The following is a 25,585-nucleotide window of genomic DNA, read 5'->3' on the forward strand; positions in this document are numbered from 1 at the left end:
CGCTGCCATATATTTTGATTTTTATTTTTCATTTTAGCCTTTTTTTAAACTGATTTTTATGATTTTTTAATTATGTCTAAGTTGTAACAAAAAACATTGATGTACTCACCCATTGTCGACCGAGAAGTAACTAAAATAAATAATGGAAATGAGTCTTGATCATCAAACTGCTTCAATATGCGTGATAAAGACATGCATCTGATTGAGACGAGAGAACAGAAGATTTAAAAAGCTTCCTGGTTGGATGAGAATTGAACAAAAACGATACCCTTTTAAATTTAATTATTCCTTAATTAATTGTTGGCTGCATAAAATATTAATAAAAATCAAACTCATGTATCATCTATTTTCAAAAATGCTTTTGACTACATTATTGTGAAACACAAAATGTGTAACGTATGTTTTGATGCGATAAGTAAAATTTGATATTCTATAACAGGGACCTGTCGTTTTTTTATAGTAAATGATAGGCAACTTTATATAATAAATATGAAAAACATTAATATTTTTAAAGATGTACTATATGGATAGACATTCTGATGTAGAACCTTTTAAATATATAGCTCATCTTTGATTCTGAATTACTTCTTCCAGTTCAATATCCAAAACTTTAACTTTTACGTATAAAGCAGCTCAGTCCTCCGGGCTGCAAATATTAGGAATTTGGATTATAAAAATCAATTTAATGTTGTCGTTAATATATTATTAATAATATCAGAATGTCAAAACATTAATAGCTGTCACAAAAAGGCAAAGCATATCAAACTGTTTAACATACATTTTATTTATTTAAGGAGGATAAGATAAGGTGGTTCAGTGTTAGAGGATTGTGGACAGGGTTCTGACAATTTACAAGACTCAGCGAAATTATGTAAAAGTGGTTGACGTATCACACACATCTCAACATTTTGTAAAGTAATTGGCTTACAATCAGGCCAAAAGAAATAGTTAAAGTGTTTAAGATCTTTGTTAAGTCAATGTCCATCAGTATATACAGTGATTTGATATCTTAGTATTGATATCATACCATAGTTGATCTGACATCGACAGGGTCTCTGAAACTTCTATCATACTTTACCCATCCAAGGCATGAAAATACCTTACCAAAAAGGTTTGATATCATTTTTGATATAAGAATTGGAAAAAAGTGTTGAATACTAAAAAGTTTGTAAATTCATGTAATTCATAACCCCTTTTAAAATTTCTTTACACTTATTCTTAAAACATCATTACAATATATTTGGTCCCTTGGACATTTTCTTGCTCGGAATAAAATTGAAAAGCCTTTTCTTATCGGAAAGGATTAGGTAAAGGAATCGACATACGGGTTATTTTTTGAAAAAAAAAAAAAAGAAATGAATGACATCATTATGTATCTTTGCCGGCAGTTGTCGTCTTTTTGACCACATGCTAATTATTATTTTTTATTTCATTAAGCTTATATAAAAAATCGAGTTGAATCACAACATGTGGTTCAGAATCTATAGAATAGGTTACAAAGTGTACACCTATTGTCAACTAACAATGATAATTGCTATTCTTATATCCATACGAAATATACTGGTGAGCTTGACCACAGATTCTGACATCTGGTTCATATTTGGATATTTTACTTGAAAAAAAAAAACGTTAATGGTAATCTAAGAATTAAGCTCTTTGATAAACATTTTCTGTCGACAACTTCCTTTAGTTATGCAGCGATATACCTTCATCACCTGCGTACGGAGTTTATATATCTAAGTTGAGTTGAGATACAAGAGCATGCTGTATGTATGAAAAAAATATTGAACGAGGTTAATGATTGACATACAGGTTGATGAAACAAGAATATCAGCAGTTTGTATAAATTCATCACTTTGTAAGTTCTATTACCTTTTCAGCAAATACAATTTGTCATTGAATCAAATGCTGACTGACGTAATTCATACTAATTGTTAGTCTATTATTAATACAATAAATTGTCGATGGATTTTTCCGTTATTTCCCGAGCATGACAATGAGCACACGGCGGTTGTGGCTGGTCGGCAGGAAATACTAGCTTCTCGATGGCACCTGATCTCACCTCTGATGTTTTGGAAGTCCGTGTTTTCTCTGCTCCTATTTTGTCTTGTTTTATTGACTCTTGAACTTGAACACTGTTCGTTATCTCCATATCTGTCATCTTATACAGTAAATGTTTTCTATGACAAAGGAAGATTAAAATCTTAACAAATACATACATTCTGTTGAGATATACTGGCATTTTTATACAACGAGTCTTAGACCAGAATATTTAAAAATCAAATTTATTGACAAGTTCAAGAGCGCATGAAAGAGAGGATTCTATACTTTGTACAAGGGCGACTTTATAAACTACATACTTTATAGACTATATAGACTATGTACAATAGTCTACATTCTATTAAGTAAGTAAGTAAATTTTATTTATAGTCGGCATATATATACAATCAACAGGAATAACATGAGAACATTTTAACAAAAAACTCCAATGATTCCATGACTGCTTTTTCTATCATAATACCAATGCTTTCAGAAAAAAGTACAGATAAATCGGGTCCAATAATGTCCATCTGTCTACAAACACATCTGATATTTTTTGCAAATGCTCCTCGTAATTTATGACCACAAGCTGTCAATAAGTATTTACCAAGAGATCATTTTTTGCATCTTTTGTCCTTTAAAATTAATTCAAACTTGAAGGCGAGCAGAACTGAAACAGAGCAAAACTGAAGAAGATCAAACACGGAACTCTGCAAAAAAATAGCTTTCTTCATTTAAGGCTGGAGAAAAAAGTCAATTATTTCACTATTTATCTTATTCTTTCCCGATCTTGATTGCGGGTAAACAGCAAGTGTGACCGGTCGGCAGCCTTGGATGCTCACTTCTCTATCATATGGCACCCGATCCTACTTCATGTTTTGGAGGTCCATGTTTCACCTGCTCCTGCTTTGTATTGTTTTAAGAACTCTTGATCTTACTGTCCTTTATCTCCATATATTTATTTTATTCATTTAAAAATTACCTAACTATTCGCAGAAAATACATTATCAATTAAAATACGAGTATATCCTATGGCACGCCCTTTTACTATTTATTCGGAAAATAAATTTTATCTTCAAATTACAGAGATATCTCTCATTTTAGAGAGATATCTCTTTAAAAATAGAGATATCTCCCAACTGAAAGAGATATCTCTTATTTTTAAGAGATATCTCTATAAGAAAGAGATATCTCTTTAAGTTAGAGAGATATCTCTTATACTTAGAGAGATATCTCTTTTACTTTAAGAGATATCTCTTTCTCCTTGAGAGATATCTCTTTCGTGAAAAGAGATATCTTTGAACGTTAAAGAGATATCTCTTTCATCTAAAGAGATATCTTTTTCACCTAGAGAGATATCTCTTTCACTTTGAGAGATATCTCTTTAAGTAAAAGAGATATCTCTCTAAGTTTATCATAAGAGATATCTCTCAAAGTGAAAGAGATATCTCTCAAAAGTGTCTTCAAGAGATATCTCTCAAGCAAAAAGAGATATCTCTTTATTGCAAAGAGATATCTCTCTTCATTATTTTTATTTAAATTCCATTTTAAATTACTTCTCCCTTTACCGGAAGTATTTCAAATGCTGAGAAAACTCGGTCCAGCGTCTGAAAGTGCTTGTCACGTAACTTGCGGGGTTCCTCACTTCCGGGGGTACCTAACACATGCCTGACATGGATTTGTGTATTGATTTTAGCATGCTTCTGGTTTACGCAAAGCTTTCGGGGAATGTTAAATAGTTTTACTTTAAAAGCGGAATGTGTAATGTCTCCGAATCAACTATGTACGAGTTAACTTTTTGATTTGTTTATTTCAAGAGTTATTTCCCGTAGTTTGGCAAGCGCCATATTTTACACGTGCACATTGGATTGTGACTTTGTAACCCTATAGTTTAAGTATACTTTCATTTGATATAATATTAAGATCTAAGAAATCATGTGTTAAAACGCAAACCTTGTAATGTCAAATGTTTCAGCAATTTTAAGTATTATTTTTGCATTGTCAACATGTCAGACCTGGTTTTTGTGTAAGGCTAAGCACGTGGTTTGTATTCAGATCATTTTCGGAGATTTATACCATCTACTAATATAGTCACTGTATGTTATACTCGAGTATGTATATTTATAAGGATAATGTGATGATTTCTTGCCGATTTATTACTACTTTCTTGTGTTTATTGTTTAGAAGTAGATCGCTGATAAAAGTAAAAGTATGGAAACTCGGTTCGGTCATAAATGATACATAATATAGTCAACATTTTATGTCAGTCATTTTGTATGTAATTTCTAATCACTTTTTATGTAATTTGCAGTCTTTACTGCACCAATACTGAATAAAGGAGATGAAGCCTTTTCAATAACTGATCCACTATAGAATGGTATATCGACTTACGATGTCATAAAAATTTGGAAGCGAGTGTCCACCAGGAAAATTTCGATCGAAGTACAGGTAAAAAAATCAGAGTGTCATTCGTTTCTTGTTTATTTTGAAGGAAAATTAGGTGTTTTATTTTCAGCCGAATGAAATAGTTTTATAATCATCTTTTGCCTTAATTTGTTTACAGAATTTTCTTGAATCCAAGTACGATAATGTCTATATCAGCTGATTGTAGAGGAGGAGTTTTGTCAGTGTTAGATGGGTACTAACGTCATCTTGTGGCTGCATCCCTTTTGTTTGGGTAAATATTTTTTTTATATACTTATTTTTCAGTAAAGTTTTACCTTTCGTATGTCTGTGGATTATCTTTTTGTGCATTAAGATCTATTTAGATCTATTTGAGTATTTCACGAGAGTTACTGTTCATATTTTTTGCCCAAAGGGACTTGTTTCAGTACTAAATTTTTAACCATCAGTATACATGTTATAACTCAAGGTAGCTCGCTGAGTGGAAAACTTACTCATGGAACGGTTTGTGCTGATCCCGTACAGAGATTTTGATTGGATAAAAATCTGTTTCTAAAATTACATCAGATAAACATCTTAATGTTTTCAGGTAAAGTTAGACGTACACAAGTTCTATTTACTCACTTCAATATTTAAACAATGGAATTGAATTTTTTAAACCACTGATTTTTAGCTCACCTGAGCTGAAAGCTCAAGTGAGCTTTTCTCATCACATTTTGTCCGGCGTCCGTCTGACTGTCCGTCTGTCTGTCTGTCCGTCTGTCCGTCTGTCTGTAAACTTTTCACATTTTCGACTTCTTCTCAAGAACCGCTGGGCCAATTTCAACCAAACTTGCCACAAAGTATCCTTGGGATTCAGGTTTGTTCAAATGAAGGGCCACGTCCTCATTCAAGGGGAGATAATTGGGAATTAATGAAAATTTGGTTGCATATTTAAAAAATCTTCTTCTCAAGAACCACTGTGCCAGGAAAGATGAAACTTATGGGGAAACATCCTCAGGTAGTGTAGATTTAAGTTTGTTCAAGTCATGACCCCTGGGGGTAGAGCGGGGCCAAAATGGCCGACCAAAGTTTTACATAATATATAAGGAAAATTCTTTAAAAATCTTCTTCTCAAGAATGCAAAAGCCATAATTCATCATATATATATGTAAGCATGCTCAGGTAGTGTGGATTCAAGTTTGTTCAAATCATGACCCCCGGGGGTAGGGTGGGGCCAAAATGGCCGACCAAAGTTTTACATAGAAATATATAGGAAAATTCTTTAAAAATCTTCTTCTCAAGAATGACAAAGCCATAATTCATCATATTTATATGGCAGCATGTTCAGGTAGTTTAGATTCAAGTTTGTTCAAATCATGACCCCCCGGGATAGGGCGGGGCCAAAATGGCCAACCAAAGTTTTATATAGAAATATATAGGAAAAATTCTTTAAAAATCTTTTTCTCAAGAATGACAAAGCCATAATTCATCATATTTATATGGTAGCATGCTCAGATAGTGTGGATTCAAGTTTGTTCAAATCATGACCCCCGGGGGTAGGCCGGGGCCAAAATGGCCGACCAAAGTTTTATATAGAAATATATAGGAAAAAATCTTTAAAAATCTTTTTCTCAAGAATGACAAAGCCATAATTCATCATATTTATATGGAAGCATGCTCAGGTAGTGTGGATTCAAGTTTGTTCAAATCATGACCCGCTGAGGGTAGGGTGGGGCCAAAATAGCCGACCAAAGTTTTACATAGAGATATATAGGAAAATTCTTTAAAAATCTTCTTCTCAAGAATGACAAAGCCATAATTCATCTTATTTATATGGAAGCATCCTCAGGTAGTGAAGATTCAAGTTTTTTTTCCAATCATGACCACTAGGGGTAGGGCGGGGTCAAAATGGCCGACCAAAGTTTTTAAAGATATATATAGGAAAATTCTTTAAAAATCATTTGCTAAAAAATAACAAATCCGATTGGTCATGGGACTACTTTTGGATTTAATCTTTACAATAAAAAGTCATTTTGTACTTTTTCTTACCCTTAGTGCTCAGGTGAGCGATGTGGCCCATGGGCCTCTTGTTTAATTTTGCTCTTTGCCCGAGACTAGTACATACCATTCTATGGTTGAGTTTGACTTTCCACCCAACTAGCAGAGTTTGGACACTGATTACGGAGATACAAGAAAATAGAGACAAACATGCCATATTATATGGATGTGTAGATAAATTATCATAGAAGAAATAGGTGTAAAAAGTTTACCCGTGCATTTCCTCTTAAAGTGTAAATGAGCATGATTTTAAGGGAGAGGGTACTCCCTGTAATTTGGAGTTAGATACCTTGTGTTATTATTATACTTTAGGTCAAAAATTTATTACAAAAGCTGCATTTAACAAACTTCAGATCTCTTAACATGACCATATTTCTCACTTTAAAGACTGAGAGTATGTTCCCTATTTATAGAGCATGGTTTAGGGATTTTGAAATTTTCTGTCTTTTCAAATTCATCCGCATAGCACAGTGGTTAGAGCGTCTGCTCTAGAGTTGCAAAGTAAGGAGTTGATCCTTACGTCTTGGGTTTGAATCTCACCGTGGGATGTGGAGACTTGTCCTTGGAATGATACAGTATAAACCGTGGCCCAATATCACAGTAGATATTGGCTCAAAAAAGATACCTTCCTGCTTAATGGCCCTGAGTGCCGAACATAGGACAAAATTTGCAGCTCTCCACCGGTGTTTCCATATGAGTGAAAAATTCTTGAGAGGGAGGTTAAGCAAATCTGTCTGTTGAATTAAGTCATTGATATTAAACAATTGTATGCATTAAAACTTATTTTATAGCAGAGGTACAAGAGAACCATGCAGTAACACAGATAAAAGATGCAGTTCCTAAGAGATCCAAAGTCGCAGCTCCTAAGGCTATACTGACTAAATTATCAACATCCAAAACAAATTGATACAAATCAAATACAGGTATGAAATTGATGCAACAAAATAAGTTCTAGGACAAATATTAAATTTATTTTTTGTAAGACATAGCATATCAAAAAATGACAAAAAATTCTGTGATGTCCAGGGATGCTTTACTCTCACCCCACCTCAAGGTTTTAGACATAGACCCCTTTACTCAACTTTACTGTCATAGTACCTCACTATAAAAATAGGGTAAAATACCCTTTTTTACAGATTAAATGTATAATAATTATATATACATGTATGGATTTTTTTTACAAGATGACTATTATACTAGTCAACATTGGCCATCTTTAAAAATTGTTGTTTGATGTAGTTCTACCAACTTTTATCAAGATTGGTAGGTAGGTATCAATAGGTTTTTTCTTCTTTTGCCTTACAGTATTGAACAAATTGATAACTGTCATATTTGAAACCATGCTTATACTCAGAAATCTGTTGATATTTTCATTACTATCTAGAAAGACTTTATGTTCATAAATAGAAAAGCATCCTAAAAAAATTGATACCTTATCTTTAAAACATCTATGGAATTTAACGGGGGAAAATTGAAAATTTTGAAGTGCCCAAAAAATGATTGCTAATGGGTAGGGGCCATTTTAACAGGTCGGTCAGAGTAAAACAAACATATCTGTTTTTTATACCCCCTTGTCCATCTGTCTAGCTGTCCATCTGTCTGTGCAAATGTGTCCGGTCCATATCTTTCTTACGTAGGGACTTTAGAATCTACTTCTCCGTACAAAGATTGCCCATGACCCAAGGGTGTGTCATGACCTTGCCCAAGGTTTCATTTCGGGAAGTTCAATGTCATTTGAAGAAAAAGTTCATAATTTGTGTCCGGTCCATTTCTATCTTATTGATAAACTTGGTAGGTTCTCATTTCACACAAAGATTGCCCATGACCCAAGCATCATTTGGAGCTACATATGTCACTGCCTTAACAATATGCCGGCTTATATAACCAAGCAAGCACAGTGACCAGTTGTACCTATGATGTTGGAAGAGATCGTAAAAACCTTCCAGTACACTCATCACTACCTGCAAAGAAATAAAAATTCAAATGACTTGTATCAACATTTGTGTACATTTGTACTTCAACTGGCTTTTATTTTCAGTAATCATTAGCCTTTACACTGTTGCTTCCTTCAAACAAAATTGAATAAATACTAACTTGCAGGTGTAAAATGTTTGAAACAGTTTGCTTCTCCCAAAGGAAATTCTCTGCCAATTAGCAGTGCATGAGCAGTTGATTGATGTCACAGTTCGACTGGCAAAATATTTGTAGATGAATGGTGCCATATAAAACACTTTTAACAAGAACTTGGAAACATCCTAGAAGTGAGCATCTTCTACAAAAAATTTAAGTGAATGCTTTCTTGAATGTTAATAATGATATAAAATGCTTGTGTACATCCTATATATATATATATATATATATATATATATATATATATATATATATATATACTACTAATTACACATGTAACTACCAAATATACAAAAATTAAACTTCCTTAAATTTGTTCTTGATGTTTATTTATAGTGTATTTAAATAAGTATCCAATATTTGTCTTGATATACTGAAGGATAGTTAAGAAAATGTCATTCTTTGAAACAAATGTGCAAACAAGTTACATTCTGCACAGATAGCAATTTTTGTGGAGAACCTATCAACATATATTTTCAATCGTTGTGATGTAATGTTAGGCAAACAGTAGGAGAATTATACTTGTTAACAAATGTATTTTACCGTCAAATTTCAAATAGATGATTTAATAAGAAAGCAATGACAAATTTAACTAGAATTATGGTCCATTGATTTATCACCATGGTGTGTGAGCTTTTGTGACCTTGATACTGAACTAGTAAGATTGAAATATTGAAGTAAAGAAAAGTGCAGCCCAAAAATTTATCCTGTACCTGATTTAAAATGAGTCCCAGCATCAATACTTGGAAGTTGCCACACTTTTCATGAGTATAAGAATTATTGGATATGCCTCAGTAACAGATCTATACTGGTACATGTAAACGAATGGCACATTCAGTCGAAGCATTGTCCCTTTTTCGGTACCCCCTGGATCCCTGTAAAATATATATGTTAATAAAAGTAGATAAATGTTCCATCATAGAATGATGAATGTCCTATGGAACCAGTGAGGGCCTGTTGGAAGACACTGCTTAATTGTTCTAGCTGTGTCTGTCTCTTAATTGTAAGAGTACTAGTATTTTGGAAGGGGGTCATAAGGCTTTACAGTTAATATAAATTGATTGTACATATGTGTTGTTTAACGTCCTACAGATTAATATTGAAAATGAGTATATACATCCCTGTGTAAATTAAAGAAGGAATGTTGGACATTTTATTTCTGAACTATTAACAAATTAAAGAAAAACATTCTATCAGGATTATGTTTAATCGACCCTGTATTCACGTGATTGACGAATTTGGTCACATGCATTTCCCATTTGTTTAAATTCAATTTGCATTCTATATCCTGACTTCAGCTGCCCCTTGATCTAAATCCAGGCACGTAGCAACAAGAAGGAGGGGGTGGGGGCGCAACAATACCTCTTCTATAGAGAATGTGCATTGAATGGTTTGTTGCTCCCCCCCCCCCCACTTCTTACCACAGTATAGAATAACAGTATAGTGATATCATGGAAATGTAGTATTTTATGCAATAAAAATTGGAAGTGAAAGGAATTTGATCTTGAACAACACCACCCCCCCCCCCTCCTGAAATAGGATTATCGAGTTTGGTCAACTTTTACTGGTAACAATAAAAACAAATCTCTCTAGTTGCGCCCCCCACCCCCACCCCGACCCCTTTCAAAAACGATGCTTTGTGCCTGAAATCAATATATGGAACCAATCTTTGGAGAACAATTTAGTTTGCAATTTCAACTTACTTTATGCTATAAAATGCTCGTTACCCATTTGGAATAGCTTGTATGTACTGTATGTACGTAATTTACTAAAACAATAAAGCGATTAAACGTTGTTTACCTGTATCAATCAATCCATTTTCTCCTTTTTCTTTTTCAATAATCAGAAAACGAACGACTTAACAAACATTACTTCCTGTTTCGCTTTCGTTTTCAACGGGAGAACTAATTATGTTATTTTAAGGGTGATTTGAAAAGAGATATCTCTTTAGCTTAGAAAGATATCTCTTTTTGAAAATCTATAGAGATATCTAACTAAGAGAGATATCTCTTTTAAACTTGTTAAAGAGATATCTCTTTAACTTTAAGAGATATCTCTCTCGCTGAAAGAGATATCTCTCTAGCTTATAAAGATATCTCTCTTACAAAAAGAGATATATCTCTAACAAAAAGAGATATCTCTCTATCAAAAAGAGATATCTCTTTTGTTTAAAGAGATATCTCTATTAGTTAAAGAGATATCTCTGTAGGCTAAAGAGATATCTCTCAAATTGAAAGAAAAATTTATTTTACGAATAAATAGTAAAAGGGCTTGCCATAATATCCACACTCATTTCGAATATAACGTTTTACCTTTCTTATACATTTAGTGTAAAAGAAAAAAACTAATAATGTTCATTCAGTAAATCTTATTTTTATTTTCAAGTTGTGACAGATGAATTTCGCTTTTGAAAGTTTTATTTCGAATATTGTTTTAAATTTTTTTTTTCTATACATTCTTTGTGAAAAACAAATGAATATCAAAACATCAATAAATTTCTCTTTTTTACATGTACTTATAGGTAGGTGGAGATTTTGCAGTTATCAGAGAAAAAAACTCTGCTTTTCAAGCCTGAATTTTCGTAGCTTAATCAAAATTAAAACGCAAGCGACCTTACTGTGTAATGTCTGGCAAATCGTAACGCACATCGATCAAGGCCAACAGGTAAAACTGACACAAAGATAAGGCATTATTTCTCTATTTGTAATCAATAAAAAATAAATGTGCATACTTTTTATAGGTATGCTGTTTCTGTGTCTAAATGTAATTTCATTTTAATTAAAGTTATCTGAGTGATTTGAAATTGAGTAAACATAGTTCCTGATTATATTGAAAGATTTTAAGTTTTCCGTTTTTATTTATTTTGCTCACGACATCAATATGATATCTCTATGAAAGTGCTCCTTAATTCGGCAAATAATCAAATTGTTAACGTAAAAAGAAAATACTCATTTAATCCTACTGTATAACAATAATAAATACTATTTGCAAATATATACTTTAGGAAAATATTAAATAAAATAACTACACTGTAACAAGGATATTAGGTAAGATTGTATGACGGTGTGAAAATATAAAAACAAATTTACATGTTTGTACATGTACTTATTTGTTATTTACATGTCACTACGACACACCACGGATACTTTCAATCTCCTCCGGGGTTCAGAGCCTAGTTCACGTTATAACACACGGTTCTATACACTTTAAAATAATCCTGAAATAAATAACCTTGATCAGTCAAAAGAGGGAAAATAGAATACTTCCACTCTGAAAGGTTCCATCAAAGGTAATGAAGAACACTTTACTCGGGGATTTCAGTAAAAAAAAACACAGAGTAAAAGTTGACATTTTTACAAATAAAGTATTCAAGAAATTATGAATAATATCTTAAAAACCTATGTTTATCGTCTTTTGTAACATACATGGGTTAAAGGATATTGTGTGTAAAGAAAAGATGAGAAAAAAATCAAACACGGTCGATATATGAAAATTTGCCATCAGTATCAATTGTGAACAGGGCATAAATCAAAGACCCCGTGAATTTCCAGGGGGTTGGATCAGTTGTTTGGAATAAGGATCCGCTTTCGAACGGTAACACCGTTCACGGTAGCTCAGTCGGTAGAGCGCTCGCTCTGTGATTGGGAGGTCCTGAGTTCGTATATCGGCCGCAACTGACCTAGTCGTTAAAATTGGTAGCAACGGTTCCTTTGCCATGCGCTCGGCACTTCGAAGTGAAAGTTGGAGTCCTTCGGACGAGACCTTAAAAACCGAGGCCCCGTGTCAGCGGTAGGCGATGGCACGATAAAGATCCCTCACTGTTCAATGGTCCTGGGTGCCGAGTAAAGGTCAATATTTGAAGCCCTTCACAGGCATACCGTGACGTCTCCATATGAGTGAAAAATTCTCGAGAGGGACGTTAAACAATATACAATCAATCAATCAATCAATCGACCGGTAACACTCACAAGAGAACCTTAATATTTAAAGAGACGTCTAACAATTGGTCTGAAATATATTACAAATGTCAAAATACGTTCCGATGATGAAATTAAAAAAAAATTTATTTAAATGAACGTAAAATTTATTAAATAATCATTTACATGGAGGATTTTGAAATCACTGTAAAGTAAAATTAACTGTCAGTACAACATAAGAAATACCAATGAAGTAGTTTTGAAGTTTCCGAGATATAATTATTTCTAGACTGTAACATTTAACTATTCTTCAGAAAATTACATATATTTATAAGTATAATGCTGGAGAATTTACCAAAATTAGAAACTAATTTATCTTAAAACTTATTATTTTTTTTAAAACAAACGACTCTTTCCTTTATTGAATGACAAGAATTCAAATTGAAAAGATTAGTGTTAATTAACGCTGAAAATAAATTTGCGTTTGGTACTCACTTTGGTCCTACCAGGTTGAAAACGTCATCATTCTTATTTCTCTAAGCTGACCTGTCAAAAATCTCTAATCGCTTGTACTTTACTCGGATCAGCACTCAGTTCCTGCTTTGAAATACCATGTCCCAGGTAAAACACTGATGTAAGTCCTAATTTCAGTTTGTTAAGGTTCAGTTTGCTGCTCTTCTGTTTACATCTGTCCATCAAATCAATTAGCTTTTGATTATGGTCTCTAATTGCCTCTTCATCTTTATCTGCGCCTCCGCAGCCATACACAAGTATATCATCATAAATTGCTTTTGTTCCATTCAAATCCTCAAGTACTTCATCTTTACTCCTCTGAAATTCTTCAGGTGATGGTGCTATGCCAAAAGCATCCTCAACCAACGGTAACGTCCCAAGGGTGTTCCAAATGTGGTTAGGAAACTACTGATCTTGTCGAGCAGGACATGCCAAAATCCGTCTTAAGCGTCCATGCACCACTGAGAGGATCCTGGCCTTCGTTAAATCTATTAGCATATCTCCCATTGTTGAAGTGGGATAATAATTCCTCTGAAGTACTGCATTTAGGGGTTTAGGATCAATACAAAGTCTTATAGCCCCATTTGACTTCCTTGCTACAACCATGGATGATATCCAGTCAGCTGCAGTTGCTACTGGAGAGATAACTCCTAGTTTCTGGAACCAATCATTTTCTTTATTTAGATCATACATGAGAGATAGTGGCATTTTCCTGGTGTGTATCTTTGTTGGCTGCACAGTAGTGTTAATCCTAAGGTGTAACTTTCCGTCAAGCTTTCCAAGTCCATCGAATTATGTTGGATACTGTCGTTTCAAATGTTGCTTGGTAAGAGGCTCTTTAGTGTAACTACACTTTCCACCAATCTGTGCGACAATGTGTGATTAGATTTATTGATTGCACGCCGATACTCAAAAATAGGGTTCAGTTCTGTTCCTGTCACTACTACGAACTCAATTCTGTACATTGTCCTGTTTCTTGGATTACGAACAGTCTTTCTTCTTTTCCCAAATGACTTCATCTCACTCTTGTTGTACATTACTAATGTCATATTAGCTACTGTCAGGTGTTCATGGTCTTTACACAGCTTCTTAAACATCGACTCAGGTAGAATATTTACACTGTATCCACAATTCAACTGAAACTTTACGGTATGGTCATTGATAAGCATCTTAAGTATATACCTAATATGTATCACTTAATTTTCCTGTTGATTTTACCCTTGATGAAGTTATGCTATAGATAATTCAAGGTTTCAGCTTAAGATCTCTAGGGTAACGTGTAGGTACAGGAGGTATAATGTATAATGTCGTGTTTATAGAAGATCATGTATATCAAGTTGGAATGTAACTGGTATAATTTACTTTACTTTATCTGAGGATATGCGTTGTAATAAATCCCCTACCCAGTCGCACCCCCAATCTTTTAAAATGGATACAAATACAATGCATATTGAGAAATAATATATACTAACTAGCTTTATGTACTTTAGCTTTTATTGGTGTCGTGTAGAAAAAATAGTATGTTAAAAGGTGTTGAGTATGCAGGTGAAGTATACAAAAGTTTGCGCATGCGCATCTGCCAAGTCCTTCTTTATGTTTACAAAACGATAGCGCATCCACCACAGCCTAGTCCTAAGGTTACAGATAAACACCCTCCCTTAGCTCTGACGAGCTTCACGTCATGTGAAGTCACAGCTATTCGAGATATCTCATGCGACTTAATGTTTGCAGTGGCTGATCAATGTTTCAAGTGTGTTTTTGATGGTGCAAATGTACTCGCCCCAACGGTAACACCGTAAAATATATTAGTTTTTATTGCAGGCCGAGGGGTGTTATTCACAACGGTTATAAGGAATATTTTTTTGTGAAAATAGTACAAAAATATGTTAGGACAACACGTTGGTAATTTTTTCAGATGATGGCTGGAAAAAACACTGAGAAATAAATCGAGAATTCGAAACAGCGCATTTTCCTGTGCGCAATAAATATACTTTTTTTTCAACAGGTGGCACTGTGGACCTCTTGTCTTTCAACAAATTTTTATACCCCCGCTTGAAAAGTGGGAGGGTATATAGTAATCGGTATGTCCGTCCGTCCGTCTCTTACGCTTTGGGGGTACCCATCTCTTATCCGTCACTCCTCTTTTACTACTGAGTGAAATTTAATGAATCTTTATTTCATATTGCCAATGTGCACCTCCTATTTTACTTTTTGGTCCGACACATATTTTGGGTTTCCAGGCCACGACAAAACATGGACTTTTCCATTATACTCGTATGGGAGGCGGGGGGGGTATTATTTAGTGAGCTCATTGCTCACAGTATCTCTAGTTTTTGGAAAGCTATATTGTTGTAGTTAGGTATTGTATTTACTTTAATAGCTAGATGTATCATTCTTGTAAGACTGGTTAATAAAGGTCTTGAAATTGCTGTAGATATTTATATCCCCGATTGAAAAGTGGGAGGGTAAATAGTAATCAGTATGTCCGTCCGTCCGTCTGTCACGCTTTAGGGTACCCATCTCTTATCGGCAACCCCTCTCAAACCACTGAAGGAAATTTAATGAAAAGAATGAATCCTTTAAAGGTCCACATTTGGCCCCCCAAATATTTACAAAAAAAAATAACTTTCAGATTTTCTACATAATTTTATCCCAATCTTTCCATTAAACATTGTACTTTATTAATTCAATTTAAAAATTTGCTTTCATTAACTGTAATTAAGGAAAGATGATACAAACAATTTTTTTCTTCGAAAAAGATTTAATATCATGTCACAAGTTCAGAAAAATGGATGGTTTCTCAGAAGAACTGGAAAATGAAATAAACATGGAAAATAATAGTAATATTTCAATAAAAAAACAAATATAGACAAATTACAATCAGTAAAGGTTTACAGGTGAAAATAAATTTTAGAATATGGTATCGTGGCGCTAAAATTGTAATATAAACTTCAAAAAAATATACCAAGCCAGGTGAATTTTAAGAGGAAGATCAAAATGACAAAAACTTAGCAATATCACAGAGGCTGATTTTTACCATTTAGCTTTTCCTAATAAAATTCACCTGGCTTGGTATATTTTTCTTAATTTTATATTACACTCCTATCACCATGTTAACATATTCTGAAATTTGTTTTCACCTGTAAACCTTTACTGAATGTGATTTGTCTATATTTGTTTTTTCATTGAAATATTACTAATAGTTTCCAAGTCTTTTGCATATTCCAGTTCTTAGGAGAAAAATATTCTAAGAACAATCCACATTTCTGAACTTGTGACATGATATTAAACCTTTTTCAAAGAAAAAAAATTGTTTGTATCATCTGTCCTTAAGTATTTTTCTGATTAATATAGACTTTAGGCCACACCCTCATTTTGTAAGCCAATTTTTTTATATGAGCGCATTGATGTTTCAATTTGCCGTTTTTTATGGACAACGTGAAAAGTAATACTAATCATTTACATTCATGAAAGAAATTGAAACAATTGTGCGCTCATGTGTTATTTTCACAAAAACCTAAAAATCACGGGTACTTGTCTCTATAGTAAAGCTACATTGTTTACAAATTTCAACCTGTCTTTGACCTCATGAATAACAAAGCTTTGAACACGTGATTTAAATCTATTCACTTTCAAGCTTTGAGCACACCATTTCGACATCGTGTCTAGAGTGTCTGCGAGGTATCCATTGTCAAATCGTATTCCATCGGCTAAAAATACCTGGGCAACCATTCTATTTGGAATACACGTATTTTGGAAAAGTGCATACTTGATATATCTATATGCTAAGTTGAATTGTTTTATTTACCTGTTTTTGAACGTTTGCCAATTTCCTTTTTTTTCTTCTGGTAAGTATCTATTGATCACCTTGGGGAGGGGGGGGGTGGCTATAGCATACATTTGTTACTTAATCACTGCATATATTTATTAAACATAATTAAAAATTCTCTTTAGCTATCGTTGATTCCGCTTTTTGCTGTTTACTTACATATATTATACACGTGCGTCTGTTTCAAGAAAATTCTCACTTAAACTGCTGGAAGATATTAAAAGTTATAGTCCTTTTTTGTTAAAACCGTCATTATAATCGGAAAACACTTAATAGTATTCACCATGCTTAAAAGTGTAAACTGTGTTGTTTGTAAAAAGCGCACAAATAAATCTAATCGAAGAACCCTCAAGGGAAGGATAAAGGAATTACAGAAGACTGAATTAGCGCGTATTACGGGAGGAATGGTCAGGGGGATGACCACACCTGCACAAAATGCACCCTCGATATGAATATGAGGAAGCTTCAGACTTATGGGGGCAATGTTGTCGTTAAAACATTTTACATCCGCACAAAGTGACAGAAATGTTGTGCTTTTTGTAGATCCCTTAAAAAGTCAATGAAAACTGTTTCTAAGAAAGCCTGCGCACAAGTATTTCTTAATCATAATTTTATATTGCACGAAAAAGAACGTGTATGCCCTCTCACTTATCCAATGAACGCATGATTAAAGATCAACATTATCCTGCCTTTCTATCAAAATTCAAACGCATACATATTTGTTGGAACACTCATATTTTTTGCAAAATTATATGCTATTGATAATCAATTCTACGCGTAAAAAAACTTGAATGAAATTATTATCGCTTTAGAATTAAAATATTATCCCTTGAGAAATAAGTTAAGTTACTGTAAATTTTAAAAATACTTACCTAGACCTTATCTTTTAACACTGTGCCGGATAATTATGCCACTTCAAAAGTGGCATTTTGGCGCCCGCCAAATCCTCATTTCACATAAAAATCATGTATACCAAGTGGTAGACCATCACTCACAGAGTTCATAACTACCTTTGATACAGGTAAATCTCACCTGTCAGGTGAGATAATCACCTTTGAACAAAAAATTTCCATAGGAAAAATAAAGTTCCTATAGGAAAAATAGAATTCCTGAGGGATATTATCGAAATCCTGCAGGATTTCTTAATTTCCTGCAGGATATTTAAAAATTCCTGTAGGACTATAATTTACCATGGGAGAATTTAATTTCCTAAGGGAATTTATTTTCCTAAAGGAGAAAAATAAATCCTATAGGAGAAAATATATCCCATAGGAAAAAAAAATTCTCCTAAGGGAATTTTTTTCTCCCTTAGGAAAAAAAATTCCCATAGGATTAAAATTCCTATAGGAATTTGAGAATTATTCCTATTGGATTATTTTTTGTGCCATCTTCTTCTTAATTTCATAATCTTAGTTTTAAAAAAAATCCCTTAGGAATTTAAAATATTACTCCCATAGGATTTATTTGTATCTACCCATTTTCAGTATGTTGTACTGTTTCCTCTTATTTGTGTGTGGATGTCAGTGTTTAACGAGAACATCAGCCCCAAGAGCCCTGAATTCCTCTTCTGATAAATTGTACAATCTATCACAAAACCTTGAAATTACAACTCACACAAGGAAATAATTTCTCTATATATTACTATATAGCTTGAATTAAATTATTTATTTTTTAGATTCTCAGCAGAAAATTCATGAAAGAGAAAATAAAGATTAATGCTTAAACAAAAATTTGAGATCAGAAAAAATATGCCTTATGCGGCTTTTAAGAAAGAAAATCGACAGTAAACATACCTACCCAGAAATGCACGTTGGATTCACATGTTGACAAACAGCCTACATATCATCAAGGAAGTTGCATCATGTGCACCTGAAAAAAGAGTTCGTTTTAATTCAGTGTAATAATTCTGCTAAAGAATGATAATCCTAGTACATAAGTCCAATTTTAATACTGTAGGCCTAAAACAAATTACCAAAAATGAACAAGAGGCCCAAGGGCCTTGAATCGCTCTTCTGATAAATTGTACTATCTATCACTTCTATTAGAAGCCTCCAACTCTATTAGTATAATAAAATCCAAAATGCATCAACTTACAAAGTTTGATAATATTTAACCAGTTAAGACTGAATATATTATAATATAATTATAAAATACCATAAGTAGGTCACAGTGACCTACCTTTTGATTAAAATTTTCTGAGGACTCAAGATACATTAATTGTCAAAAATTGATGATTCTAATCAAATAAGTACCTGAGATATTCAAAAGTAGGTCACCATGACCTCCTTTTTAGTCAACATTCTCTGAAAACCCAAGATGCCTCAACTGAAAAAGTTTGACGATTCTAAGCTAATTAGTACCAGAGATAATTAAATATAGCCATCAAATGTCAAAAGTAGGTCACGGTGACCTACTTTTTGGTCGACATTATCCAAAAATCCAAAATGCCTAAACTAACAAAATTTGATAATTCTAAGCCAATAAGTACCTGAGACATTCAAAAGTAGGTCACCATGACCTACTTCTTGTTGGACATTCAATGAAACCCTAAGATGCCTCAACTGAAAAAGTTTGATGATACTGAGCCAATAAGTAACAGATATAATTAAATATAGCCATGAAATGTGTAAAGTAGATCACAGTGACCTACTTTTTGGTCGACATTCTCTGAAAACTCAAGGTGCCTAAACTGACAAAGTTTGATGACTCTAAGCTAATACGTGCCTGAAATATTCAAAAGTAGGTCACCGTGACCTACCTTTTGGTCAACATCCTCTGAAAACCCAAGATGCATCAACTCAGAAAGTTTGATGATTCTAAGCCAATAAGTACTGAAGATACTTAAATAAAGCCATAAAATGTCAAAAGTAGATCCCCGTGACCTTCTTTTTGTTCGTCACTCTCTGAAAACCAAATATGCATCGACTCACAAAGTTTGATTCTAAGCCAATAAATACCTAAGATACTTAAATATAGCCATAAAATGTCAAAAGTAGGTCATCATGACCTACATATTGGTCGACATTTTTTAAAGACCCAAGATGCATCTACTGACCAAGTTTGATGATCGTAGGACTGAAGGTAATCAAAATATGCGTTTTAAACAATTTGAAAACAAATGTTGGCCAAATTCAAAAAGTAGGTCACAGTGACCTACTTTTTCATTAATATGTTTTAAGGTCCCAAGATGCATCAGAGTACAATATTTGATGATTCTAAACCTCCCAATGTCTGAAATAATGGGATTTAATGTTTTTAAAAAAATAAGTCATAAAGTTCAAAAAGTAGGTCACCATGACCTAATTTTTGGTCTTCACTCTCCGAAAACCCAAGATGCATCAACTGACAAAGTTTGATGATCATAGGCTTTAAAGTGTCCAAAATATGCCTTCAAATCAATTTGAAAACAAATCCCTGCAAAATTTAAAAATTAGGTCACCGTGACCTACTTTTGAGTTCATATGATGTGAAGTCGTAAGATGCATCAACTTACAAGATTTGATGATCCTAGTCCTTATAGTAAGCAAAATATACAAGTTTTTATTAATTGTTAATTTAGGTCAACTTTGAAGTGACCTTGAGACCACGCCCTTTGCTCCAGGGTAATTCCCCGTGCAAAATTTAATCTTCCACATATCTTGAACCTTGTATGTAAGTTTATTAAAAATCTGCTCGTTGGTTATCGAGAAGAAGATTTTTTAGCAACCAGTACTTTTGGTTTTGTTTTCCTGATTATCTCCCCTTGTTTAAGGGTCCAAACCCTTATTTTAGTATAAATGGTTGCCCTTGGGCCAAGGATACCCTGTGACAAATTTGGAACTGATTGGCAAGGGGTTCTTGAGTTATGGCCAATATTCTAAAAAGTTTACGCACACCGCACAAATAGCCATAGCATTAGCTCTTTGAGCCTTTGGCTCTTCTAGCATTAGCTCTTTGAGCCTTTGGCTCAGAACAGCTAAAAAAGAAAAAAAAATTGTCTCTATATATATGGAACTTCATTTTGATTGGCTATTTCCTTGCGTAAGACCTTTAACACAACTAAAAGTTAATGAAACTAAATGAAATTTGCACAAAATGTCTCCGAGTTATTTATCTTTCATATACTAGTGCATCAAAATTTATCTTTGTCCTTAAGGGATGAAAAGTTTCTGTACAAATTCATTTTTAAGCATATTAATTTCAAAACTTGAAAAAATTTAATGAGTGTTTTATTGAGAAAAAAGATTTGAATGAAATGAAAGCTGAAATATTGTAGTTTTTGGCTATTTGCTAAAACATAATTTCAACTCTAATTAATGAGCTCTAATTAGCTAAGAAACAGGAAGTTAACTGATTTTTAAGGAATCAATTAGCAAAAAAGTGAAAGTCTTAATTCTTAAACAAAGTCAGAGACTGAAAAAAATGGTGTCAATAGAGACTTCAATAATGTACCTTGGAACCTTGACAATAGTGATCACTGATTAATGGCTGGTGATTAAGATAAGGGGTTCTTAAGCAGTGTGGCCACTCTGGGGTGATGAGGCTTTTCCATCAGTCATCAAAGAATGAAGTTTCTCTTATAAGACCAGGCAGCTCTAAAATGAATAAACAACACAAAAGTTTACAATACTTACAAATGTGCACCACATACAATAGCATATTCTTAGAAAAAGTCTACAAGTATACAGTTCAATAATTACCATGCCACAAAAAGGACCAAAATGGTTGCATCAATATCAATACAAAAAACGAAGTATTCCTCACAACAAAGGCCAGAAAAAAAATAGGGACCACCAGCCCAGTCCAATCTCTAGTTCCCATAAGAAGACTAAGTAAAGAAGAGTTTCAGGACATTGTATGGCTACAGAAAAGTGGGGTTTTTGCAGTTATAGATGGAAAGAGCCGAAGCAGCGAGATGATGTTTTTACGACCCGGGCCAAGTGAAGTCCAGCCAGTGGACACCTACATGGAATCTGTGTCAGATGACCCAAATTCAAAAGTACTTCACTAAGAAAAGACTGCTAAATTGTGGAACAATGCATTTAAAGAACACTCACAGAAGTTTCCAGACTGTGATGGTCCACTGGACTGGAATCAACATGGGGAGGAAAAACGATGCCTGGCATGGATCCTTTCCATTTGATGTAAGTGCCACTATACCAGTCACTGAGAAAAGCTTTATGAAGAGGTGAGAAGATCTGGCAGGGGACGAAGAGCTGCACAGCTGAATGTGGCCATGGCTGTCGGTCACCTGGGTACCAGTCTTACAACAGAGGGTATGCGTGGTATGCTTCTTGGTGCAAATATTGAACCAGCGTCAGCTGCCAATATGCAACAGACCTGGAACAAAGTGGGGAAAATTATAACCGATGTAAATAAAAACAGTATGAAGAAAATTCGGCAAAATATTCAAGAACTTAATGAAAAATGTGGACTTCCAGATACCCCCATCAGAGCCGAAGGAGATGTTTGGTAAAATAATGCCACCCTCAGTGCCATTGGGAAAACCCCATTCCAAGCTGCCACTCAAGTGACATATACCGTAACTCAGAGGAAGAATGTGGTAGCAGTTTTCTGTGGGAATAAACTATGTAAGAAAGGCGCACACCTACGAAGCAAAGGAAAAGAAGTTACCTGCCAAAGACATAAAGATTGCACTGCAACCATTCCTCCGGAGACCACCATTGGAGACGAGAAGAGATGGGTCGCTAATTGTGTTGGTGAGTTACAAAGTGATGACCAGCCACTTATATCCCATTTCACCAGTGATGGAGACAAAGCCGCTGCATCTGATGCATCTGAAAAACAAGGACATTTGATTGAAAACGTTAAGGACTTTTGCACTTCTTTGACTCTCAAAGAAAACAGAGTGCTAAAGCTCCATTCAGCAGTCACATGTTTCCGGGAAGAACCAAGGCCATAAGAGAATCCATGCAGAGAAGATCTGCCTTGGACCTGAAGCTTCGATGCAGGACAAAGTACGAGAATTGCTACAAACACTACTCCGGCGACTTACCTTTGATGAAGCGTGCTATGTCTACTGTGGTTGGTTCCCTCATAAACTGCTACCAGGGACAGTGCAAGAAGCCCTGTCAACTCTATTCCTTTTCCTGTCTTGGACTTAAAAGCAATAAGTGGAAATCTTCAGTGTTGCCTAGTGACTTTGAATTAAACATGACAGAAAAAGACAAACGTATGTTAAAGGACTGTATAAATTTGACTTTAGGACAAAGTAATCTTCAGTTGATAGAATCAAATATCATGCTTGTACACAAAAATCTGAATCTGTAAATAGGGCATATTTAAAATCAAATCCAAAATGTATTACAAGTAGTAGAAATTTTGAAAGTAGAATACATAAAGTTGTGCACTCACTGAATAGGGGTCATGGAAACTCAACACGGAACTTTGTGAATCTGTAGGGGCACCTGTTGTAAAAGAGAGTAGAGTGGTCCATCATCTAATTTTAAAAACAACAACAAAATAGACAAAATTACTTTAAAATGAAACAAAACCTTTTAAAATATAAATTTCAATGAAAATACTACAGATCTAAAAGATATCAGCTGTTCGATAAAAAATCTAAAGACACTTACAGTAAATCATTGTCAGATCCAAAATTAAAAAGGAAGTTGTAAGACTGTAAAGGGGGGGGGATTGATGATATGTACATGCATTTCAAATGTATAAAATTTGTACTTAAAATATATTTTGTGAACTATCTTACATGTAATAATTGTTTTATGGTACATTATGCAATGATTATTTTCAACTGTGTAAATGGGGAAAATGTGGACATGTAAATAATGTATTATTGTATGTGTATAATGTGTCATTTTCTTATACGAGAGAGTCTGTACATGTAAAAATGTTATATTCTTAATTATTAAGCTCATTAAAATTATTTGAATTAAAAATCTTGTTTTTCTTACTTGTGTGATCACAACAAATGTTACTGAGGTAATTGGTAGAAATACAGGTATACAGTGTCAAAACTGTCCGTTGGTGACCAGACTGTATGCCGCATTGTTTATCCGCCATTATTGATCTTTTCAAGGGGAGACAACTCCTGAAATCAGAGAAATTTTAGTAAAAATGAGAGTTACCTGTCCCTCTTCCAATCTCACACAAGGAAATAATTTCACTATATATTACTATATAGCTTGAATTAAATTATTTAATTTATTCAACTCTCAGCAGAAAATTCATGAACATGATGAAAGAGAAAATAAAGATTACTGCTTAAAGAAAAATTTGAGATCAGAAAAAATATGCCTTATGCGGCTTTTAAGAAAGAAAACCGACAGTAAACATACCTACCCAGAAATGCACGTTGGATTCACATGTTGACAAACAGCCTACACATCATCAAGGAAGTTGCATCATGTGCACCTGAAAAAAGAGTTAACTCCTTTTAATTCAGTGGGATAATTCTGCTAAATGATGTTCCTAGTACATGAGTCCAATTCTAATACTGTAGGCTTAAAACAAATTGCCAAAAATGAAAAAAGAAAAAAAAAATTGTCTCGCTATATATATGGAACTTCAATTGAATAAGTTCATTTTGATGATGTATTTCCTTGCGCAAGACCTTTAAGGAATCACTGTCTAGTAAGTGTAGTATGCCAGGGCATCAACGATAGTGGGAAACATGGGATAATTTGCATAACGGGCTAAGCCCATTATGCATAAATTACCCCATGTTTCCCACTATCGTTGATGTCCCTTGCATACTTTATTAACTAGACAGTGATTACTTATATTTCCATTTCATTGTGAAATAAAATTGTAGACTTAGACTTTGAAACTGTAGACTAATGGATTTAAATTACACGAGGACTCCCATGCCAATTTCAATAGTCCTCGCCAAATCACGTCAAACACAAAGACAGTCGCACGAGATTTACATGCATATTATTTGGCCTCCTTAGCATCAGACACAGAGACAGATGCGCACGAGATTTGCATGCATAGCTCCTGACCTATTGACCTGGCTGCCTAATTTACATTCTGGCAGAATTATAAAAAAATAAACTCCCCTAACTTTCAAAGAGCTATCACAGAGAAAAAAATTAGAAATGGATCTAGCCACAAAATTCAAAATGTAAGTATTTGTGACCTACTTTTTAGTTGACGTTATCTGAAGACCCAGTTTGCTAGGTTTTCCTAATATGTAAAATTTTGATTCCCTACTGTGGCCCCATCCTACCCCTTAGGGTCATGATTGCATTGATTTGAACAAGAAAAATTCACCTACACTACCTGAGGATGTTTCCATATCAAAAGGATTAAACCATGGCTTTGCTTCTATCAAAAATAAGATTTTACATTTTATATATATATATATATATATATATATATATATATATATATATATATATATATATATATATATATATATATATATATATATATATATATATATATAGGTATATGAGGTTGTTTGTGGGCACCGAGCTTCTAAGCTGGTTTGTGGGATCTCGCATTTCTAAATTGCATATCTATGCCATATTCATTATTTAGGCATTATATATGGTCCTTATATAATATATAATATTATTTTTGAGTTAATATTAAAAATATTGTAAATAATTGTGGGTCAAAACATTCATATATATATAACATTGTGGGATAAACTATATACATCGCACAATGCTCTTCATATATGAATTTTGTGACCCGCAACATTATCTTATGCTATATAATTATATTATTCGCTGTAATTCACAGTGAA

The 25,585-nt window shown here is 33.8% G+C and overlaps 1 long non-coding RNA gene and 1 pseudogene across 2 annotated transcripts; both read right to left on the reverse strand.

Moving 5' to 3' along the window:
* Window positions 1-8,318: 8,318 nt before the first annotated feature.
* LOC134233333 (uncharacterized) lies at window positions 8,319-9,487 on the reverse strand. 2 transcript variants are annotated; one of them, XR_009984976.1, is made up of 3 exons: window positions 9,327-9,487; window positions 8,578-8,752; window positions 8,319-8,444 (listed from the first exon to the last, which is right to left on the reverse strand). It is a non-coding gene; the product is annotated as an uncharacterized LOC134233333 (long non-coding RNA). The 2 variants fall into 2 exon arrangements; XR_009984975.1 differs by having other exon boundaries at window positions 8,578-8,755.
* A 12,712-nt stretch (window positions 9,488-22,199) lies between these two features.
* Window positions 22,200-23,892, reverse strand: LOC134233329 (uncharacterized; annotated as a pseudogene).
* Between the last annotated feature and the right edge of the window lie 1,693 nt (window positions 23,893-25,585).

This window comes from Saccostrea cucullata, unplaced genomic scaffold, assembly GCF_032062105.1.
Source record: "Saccostrea cucullata isolate Sc308-1 unplaced genomic scaffold, CSIRO_AGI_Scuc_v1 ctg3606, whole genome shotgun sequence".
In the NCBI taxonomy this organism is placed as follows: domain Eukaryota; kingdom Metazoa; phylum Mollusca; class Bivalvia; order Ostreida; family Ostreidae; genus Saccostrea; species Saccostrea cuccullata.